Here is an 8,212-nt window from a genome sequence, read left to right on the forward strand (position 1 = left end):
CTCTTGTCAGCCTTACTATGGAAAATCCCAGGAACGGCTTCTCATGGCTTCGCCTAGTCTCTTGGATAAGGAGCCAGTCCCTGATTGCTCAAGTCCCACGACCAGGGAGCTGGGTTCATGACCAGGATGCAGGGAAGGGACGCTGGGCAGACATCTCCCAAAGCCTCTATTGGTTGGTTAACCCTTCCACCACTTTTACATTGACTCACTTTTCATACTTGAGTCAATACGTGTGTTTTCCGATACAGACTGCCTTCCTTCTAAAGGTCAAGCTTATCAGAGCTTTAACATTCATCACTACACAGAAGGACGGTTCAAGAAGAATATTTTAAGAAGACGAGGTTTTCGCCAATCTGAGGGCATCCGGAGAGAATAGTCAGAACGGGGAGGAAGGGGAGGGGAAGGGCTCAGAACCCTGTCGTCTGAAGAATCATTGGAAATCGAGGTATGAAACGCTGGTGGAGGAGACTCCGGGGACCTGCTGGCTCTTGTTAATATTCAGAACCCTCAAGTAAGAGAATGTTAACTTGTTCTACCTGGCTTCACAAGCAAAATTATTCCCTAACTGCCCACGGGACGAGGTCCAAACTCCTTAGTCAGGAGTCCAAGACCCACATCCACTTTCCAGAACCTTCTCTGACCTCATCTCTGTGTTCTAAAGGAAGCCGGCTTCAGAGGAAAATAGCATGGGCCGCTCGTTGACAGCAGCAAGACAGGTTTCATTCAGATGACTTGGCCAGTGTAAACATGCTCTTCTCCAGCCAGGACAAAGACGCCGAAGAGCTTGACAGGGAGAACTGAGAGGGGACAAAGGCACTCCAGGGACGTGAAAAAGGAGGATCAAGATTTGATCTTGATCAAGCATCTGCTTTCGGCTCTGGTCATGGTCCCAGAGTCCTGGGATGAAGTCCCACACCAGGCTCCCTCCCTGATCCGGGGGGAACCTGCTTCTCCCTCTCCCTCTGCCTGATGCTCCTCTTGCTGGTGCTCTCTCTCTGTGTCAAATAAATAAAAAAGATAAAATCTTTAAAAAAGGAAAAGGAAAAAAAAAAAAGGAAAAGGAAGTCAACACTTGAGCAAGGGTTCCCTTCAGGGACATACTTGATCTCAGATGGAAAGCAGGTTGAAGTTTGGCCAGGCCTCTTAAGCACAGTGTTTGGGCAAGTTCTTGGTGCCATTGGGCGTTCACACCAGGCCCAGGTGGCAGGAGGCCTGGGAATGCTTGAGGATGCCATCTTTGTGCCAATGCCCTGCATGATGCAGAGGAGTCGTATTTGGGGAATGGATGAACGAATGTTTCCGTGCAAGAACACTGTGGCCTCTCACTGCCCGCCCTGGGCACTCCTGCTAGAGCTGCATTTAACCGGGCTAAACAAATGGGTCAAAGTGTTTACAGCGAGTTCCTACGGTGGTATTTTATAGGCGAAGACCGTGGGCTACACGGATTTCAGTCCTTGCTGCAATATACACATGCAACTTTGAACAGATTCATTAACCTTGCTGAGTGCATTTTCTCAGCTCTAAATGGACATAATAATAATGTCTAGCTATTTGGGTTGATGGAAAAATAAATGAGATTTCACAGACCAGGCATCTAGGCTGCCCCATGGTATGATGCTTAAGAAAACTTGCTTCTTCTTTACCCAAATGGTTGTAATTGTTTCGTTCTGTTATGTCCCAAAACGTGAGTTGTTGTCCAAGTGCTTTGGAGGACAGAGAGCACATCTCAGTCGCATGATGTCATTTATAATTAAAGACTCAGTAATGGTTCTGCTTTCTGGCGAACAGGGTTTCTAAGGTCACTCTGGTCCACGTGCTACATTAGCTATTGCTCTTAATCTGAACATGTGGGGCACAGTTTCCCCAAAAGAGATCCATGTGTCACTTGTATCAGGGTGACCTGAGTATTATAATTGAGCTGCTTTGCTTGGCGTCCAGGTGTCCAGCCCCACTGCAGACTCTGGGCATCTGGTTGTGAACCAGCTCCCCGGAGCGATTCCTATGTGCACTGAATTTTGGGCCCACAGTTCTCCACCAGGGCAAGAGTGCGCCTCACCACCCTGAGCCTCAAAGCCTATGGACTCCATAGCATTGCATCCAGGATGGGAGATCACCATAACACCCCATTTCCAAAAAGTGGGAAGAACAACACAAAACGACCCATCCTCCTAATCCAGAACTGCTAAAAGGCTGTTGTGCCTTCTGAAACCACAAGCTTCCCTTCCCTTGGGTTTCTGTCCCCTTGATCTCTGTAGTCCTCAGTTTGCCCATTTACTCTAAGGCAGACACTAACTTTTGTCCTGGGGAATGGCCAATTGGTCCTGGCTTGCCCACTGAAAATTCCAAGTGCCCCCCGCCCCCCAGCACAGCTGATCTCCTTGCTTGGCACATACATAGCAGGTGCTCACAAAACCGTGCCCTCCAAGGAGGGCTGCAGCCAGAGTGGGATGAGATGGTTCATAGACCTTTGCCTTTTAAATATGGCACTGGACCAGGGAACTCACTAGAAATGAAGGACCTTGCCCTGCCCCAGAGCCATTGATTTGGGGTCTGCATCTAACAGGTTACCAGGTGACTCATTCACAGCCACCTGAGCAAGGCTAAGAGGGCCTGGCTTGGTGCTCAACCAATGATAGTTCTTTTCTACTCTTTCCCGAACAGGGGTCACCAAACAAGAACCTCTTAGAGAAGGCATAAATCAATCGGTCTCCTTAAAGAACAATCCCAAAGCAATTTCAACAACCCCCACCCAGGGACTGAGACTTCCACCCTTCTAAGCTTCCAGGAAGGAGTTGTTGGATGAGGGTAGAAGAGAGGAAAGTTCTAGAATCACGAGCTTTAACAAGATAAGCAGAGATAGAGCTGATTGAATCATGGTGAGTACCCTGGACTGCCCCCCCTCAACAGACTCGACGCAGTCAAAACTCGCTGACCCGGGAGGAGTGGGAGACACTCCTCCTGATGCCAGACAGGGGTGAGTCCGCAAGTCAGCCCGAACCATCACGGCAGTCCGTTTAGACGGTCTGCTGGCAGAGGAGCACATGGTCCTGGCTACACGGGGGCTGGCCCGATGAGGCCCATGAGGGGTGGCAACCCACTGACAGGACACAGGGTGTTCCCACGACGCCCCTCAAGGTCAGCAGGACACCCTCACGAGCACACAGCCACCTCAGTGCCACCTGCAGGTGATGGGCGATCATTCAATTTCCATTTTGCCAAGAGGCTGTGCCCTGACCGATGCTTCCCTGCATTAGCCCTGCAGGACTCAAAGGAAGTGCTTCAGAGAGATCCCACTCAGATTAATGTGTAAAATTTAATTATGAAGGCCCGGGCTATCTGAACGTTTAAAGCCATTTATGAAACCTGGGAGCTACAGAGCCCTCCCAGTCCTGTGCCTGGGGAGGCTGGGCGGCCCTTTGATCATTAACCGCTGAGAAAAATCTCAGTTTGCATATTAAGGTCAGGAAATGATCCTTTCACTTTCCTCATTAAATGGCCCAAGGATTCATCTTGTGGAGAAAAAGCAGTTTCGAAATTCCAAGGGGACACAGGGACCTCCGGAAGCCACTGGGCCAGGTCCCGTCTCTTAAGTGGCTCTTGTAGCCACATTCAATTGCCAGATAAAGGTCAAAGATACAAGCAAAGGGTGGGGGGGGGGAGAAAAAACATCAACCACCTCTGTCTTCAAGAATCTCATGAATGAAAAAGGAGCCAGACACAAACAGGACTGATAAGTAAGTGCAGTACACAGGGGGAGATTAGCTCAGGCTTTGAGGGTATTCCTGGAAGGCTTCCCAGGGGAGATGGCACTTCCTGGGGTTTTTGAAGAATAAAATAGAACTGTTCTTGCAAATAAAGGAGTGGGCGGGTGTGGGGACAGAACTCAGCCAGCTCCAAAATCTGTAGCAACAAAGCTGCTTCCATCCAGCTTGGCTCTCTGGAAGATTCTCTCCTGCTTTGCTCTGTGTGGCGTTGGGAAAACTGGTCAGCATCTGTTCCCTAAAAAATTTAGATCGGATGCTCCTTGAGGACAGAACCATGCTTCCTTTAGACGCCTTGCAGTATCTGGAAGCGCTGGGCCCATCCCCCCTGGGATCCCCAAGGGAGTTTTGAAGGGGAGCTAGAGCCCTTAACTTACCATTTCCAGGCCCCCCCTCTTTGCATGAGCCAGCGCCTGCCCGGATTCAGAACCCCAGCTCCCTTACCCACATGCAGAAGTAAGATTTCTCCGGTCGCTTTAATCCTTGTAGAATTAAGCTCGAGGTGAGATGAGTGGATCTACAGCCTCAAATGAATTTCAAGATGAACAAGAACAACCACAATTAAAATCAAATTTCTGAGAGAGGATTTGATCCCTTTCAAGGAGAGCACGGGTCCGGCCTTGCCCGCAGCCACAGCAGCGCCTTCGTGGGGAGTTAGATGCTACGAAGCGGGAGTCGGGAGCAAACATCTGGGGAATGCCGCCACCTTTGAAGCTAGTTTTGTGACAGCTCCTTCACTGTGGTACCACAGGGACCAAACACTGGTTTTAATTACTCACAAAAGCACGAAAAAGTCTTCTTCTCCGTCTTCCTCTCGGGCGGTGCCTGCTGAAACTCCTGGCCCTCCGCTCACCATCCTCTCCCAGGGCTCTCTGCCTCCTTGGGAGAGTCAGCTGATTTTCCTGTGGCCCAGGTGAGGGTAAAGGAAGATTCTAGAAGGTGAGGGAGGGACTTGCTCATAGTTGGTTAGGAGAAGAAAAGAAAAATTAGCTGTCTGACGTGGAGCACTGTGCCAAGGGCTTTACGCGGGTTTCCTTTGATCTTGGAACTCCCCAAGGATTAGCTTGATCTTGTAGATGAGAAAACAGACCCCAAGAGGCCATGAAACTGGTTCAAGGTCACACAGCTGGTGGTGGACAGAATTTCCTTTAAAAAAAAAAAGATTTTATTTATTCGTGAGAGACACAGAGAGAGAGGCAGAGACACAGGCAGAGGGAGGAGCAGGCTCCATGCAGGGAGCCTTACGTGGGACTTGATCCCGGGACCCCGGGGTCACGACCTGAGCTAAAGGCAGCTGCTCAACCACTGAGTCCCCTGGGCGTCCCTGTGGGCAGAATTTCGGACATGCCTTGATTCAGGAGTCGGAGGAGGAAGGCACACTCAGAAGCTGGGGAGAAGGACAGGGAGCTGGACTCGGCTCCATCAAGGAGTCCAGACCTCTGGGAACTGCCTGCCCATGCCTTCTCCAACCTTCTGGAACATTCCTTGGGGGGTTCTCCAGAAATGTGGCAGGGTCTTCTCTTAGCCTAGAAGTCACAGCCTTCTTCCTCAGTTATTTCCTTATTATGATGACGTCAGAGTGAGCCTAGGACAAGGCCCATGAAGAATTTTCTATATTCATCTGAAGAACTCACCTCTCTGCTTGCTCTCCCAGTAGAGGGGTCTGAAATCTAGGCCTATAAACCTGGGGTGATTGTGCCTCCCTCCAGGGGACATCTGCAAATGCCTGGAGATGTTTAGGGTTGTCACGCCTGGAGGGAGGGGTGCTACTAGCATCTGGCAGGTGGAGGCCAGACATGGTGCCGTGTACGGAACTGTCCCCCTGCTACGCAGAGAGGGATCCAGCCCCAATGCCCACGGTGCCACAGTGGAGAAGCCCTGGTATTGAAGATGCCGATCCATGGGGAAAGAGGACGGAGCCCCTTAATTTCAGTGTCCAGGGCCTGTGGGACGCTGACCCCGCAGGCAGGCCTGGCTACATAACTTGTGTGCGCCAAGGGGAGGTAAAGCAAACCAAGCAGACAAGTGGGGTGTCAGGAGCTCCCATGAAGCTGACCTACCCCTGAGGCCAGGAGGGGGCTCAGAGTCTCCACCTGAGTCCTGCTCCCTGAACTCATGCTGACTTTTGTTCTGATGTGCGTGGCTCGCCCAAGGCAGCTCAGGCCCCAAACGCAGAGAGGGCGGTACCTGCTGAGAATCTAAAGTGGTGGGCTCACCTTCCTTTCCAGGAGAAAAAAGTCACTTTTGGGACACCTGGGTGGCTCAGCCGTTGACCGTCTTGCCTTCGGCTCAGGGAGTGATCCCGGGGTCCTGGGATCGAGTCCCACGTCGGGTTCCTTGCATGGAGCCTGCTTCTCTCTCTGCCTGTGTCTCTGCCTCTCTTGTGAATAAATAAAGAAATAATCTTTTAAAAAAAAGAAAAGAAAAGAAAAAAGTCCCTTTCGCCCGCCTGGTGGTGAAGGAGCAGGCCAGATCTGTTCACCTGGAGGGCTCCCAGTTGTCCCTGGCCTTACTGCTTCTTGGGAGGCACAAAGGGTCAAGATGCTGGAAAGGTTTGCAACACAAAGCAATTAAGAGGAGGAGCAGGGGAGACAGAGAGAGGGAGAGAGAGAGAGAGAGAGAGGTGGGGAAGGGGAAGGGTGAGGAGGGAAGAGGAAAGAGGGAGAGAGAGAACTTCAGCTTCCTAGATCTCTCCCTGAAGCTGGGGGCACCCAGGGCTGAACCGTGGGCCTCCTCTCCCACCCGTGACCCTGCATCAGCAGAGGCCACCCGATCCCCATCTTAACCTCCAGGACCCCCGAGGGAAGAAGTGGGGCGAACACGGTCAGCTGCCGGGAAATCACCTCTTTCCCTCCAACATATAGCATGCACCCAACTCTCCCCCGGCCCCCCAAAGGCAGCCTCCTGCCCTTTATTTGAATGTTTTTCTTGCTTTTTCTTCAGAATTTTACAGTGATGCTCTCTATTCTGTTGGGCTGAGGGCGCTTTTGCAAAGCACCTCCCACGCCTTTGGGGAAGGTGGTGACGGGTTCGGGGGTGCTGCAGGGAAGCAGGGGCCCAGGAGGATGGGAGCGGCCCCTGGCCTGCATCCCCGCACGGGGCCAGGCGAAGTGAGTGAGGGAGATCTCATCACTTATGGAAAGGGACCCGGCTGCCACCCTCGCCAGCGCCCCGGGGGCGGATGGCTGCAGATTCCCTGAGCTGAGGCTTCTTCCTCCGTGAGCAAGTGGGGGACAAGGAGCTTGAGGAAGGCCCGCAGCTGACAACCACAGGTCAGAGGCACCATCAGCCTCAACTCCTGCAGGTCAGGCTCACTGGTAAGAAAAATTGATCTTGCAAACAGGCGTCTACTGTTTTCCGGCATCTGTTAGCAGGAGTCCATGGGGCAAGTAAGTTAAGAATGTGGACCCTTGAGCCAGACCGTGGGTTTGAATCTCACCCCTACTAGTTCTGAGCTGTGCAATCTCTCTATGACTCGGTTTCCTTAGGTAGAAAATGTGGGACCTACCTCGTCGGGGTCACTCTAAGTGCTTTAACTTCTATGAAGCGCTTGGAACAGTGGCTGGCATGTGGCAAACACCTAATGCAAGTATTGGTCAAATAAATCAAATGGCCAGACTTAATCCCCATAGCAACCCCAAGAGGCAGGTGCTATTATTATCCACAATGATGGATGAGGACACGCAAAGCCCAGAGAGGCTGAAACACATGCCTGGAGTCACACAGCTAGTCTTTGGCAGAGCGTGGTTTCACATCCCAGCAGGTTGGCCCAAAGCCCAGGCGTGGCTAGGGTTGGGTTGTCCTGATGGGGTGAGGAAGGAGGTTAAGGCCACGGGCGGCACACCGGTGTTGGGTTCTAGGCTCAGGTTTGCCCTCCAACTATCCGGGCTCTGTTTCCTTACCTGAAAGCAAAGAGTTTCCGTTGATGGAATGGACGGCTCTTCTTGTTTTCATGGCTCGAAGAGGCCAGAGGGTCCCAGTTTCTAGTCTTTGTTCCTATCTCTCTGCCTGGACTCTGGGTCAAGGAAAGAGCCAATGAAGGAGAACAGCTGTCCCAGAGCAGGTGGATGGATGGAAGCTTCTAGAACAGCTCCCTGCATGTACCATCCACCCAGGACCGAATCACACAGCCAGGGCCTGGGTAGCAGGAACCTGGAGTGGACATAATCATTGCTCTGGTGGCCTCTAGCTCTTGTCCCGTGAAGGGTTCTATCTGCTTCTCTCTGACTTGACGGTCTAGACACTGGACACTGCACGGTGATGGGGCTGTCAGAGCACCCAGGCCTGATCCTCCATTCCTGATTCTTCTTCTCCCTCTCTGTGGGCCGCAGGGCAGGGCAGGGTGGTCATCAGCGTGGGGTGATCATGAGGCCAAGGAGGAGTCAGCCCCCACCTCCCTGGCCTTCTGGCCCAGCACACCTTGTCCTCCTCTTCAGAGCAGTTCAGGGCAG

The sequence above is a fragment of the Canis aureus genome, chromosome 16 (assembly GCF_053574225.1).
Source record: "Canis aureus isolate CA01 chromosome 16, VMU_Caureus_v.1.0, whole genome shotgun sequence".
Lineage (NCBI taxonomy): Eukaryota > Metazoa > Chordata > Mammalia > Carnivora > Canidae > Canis > Canis aureus.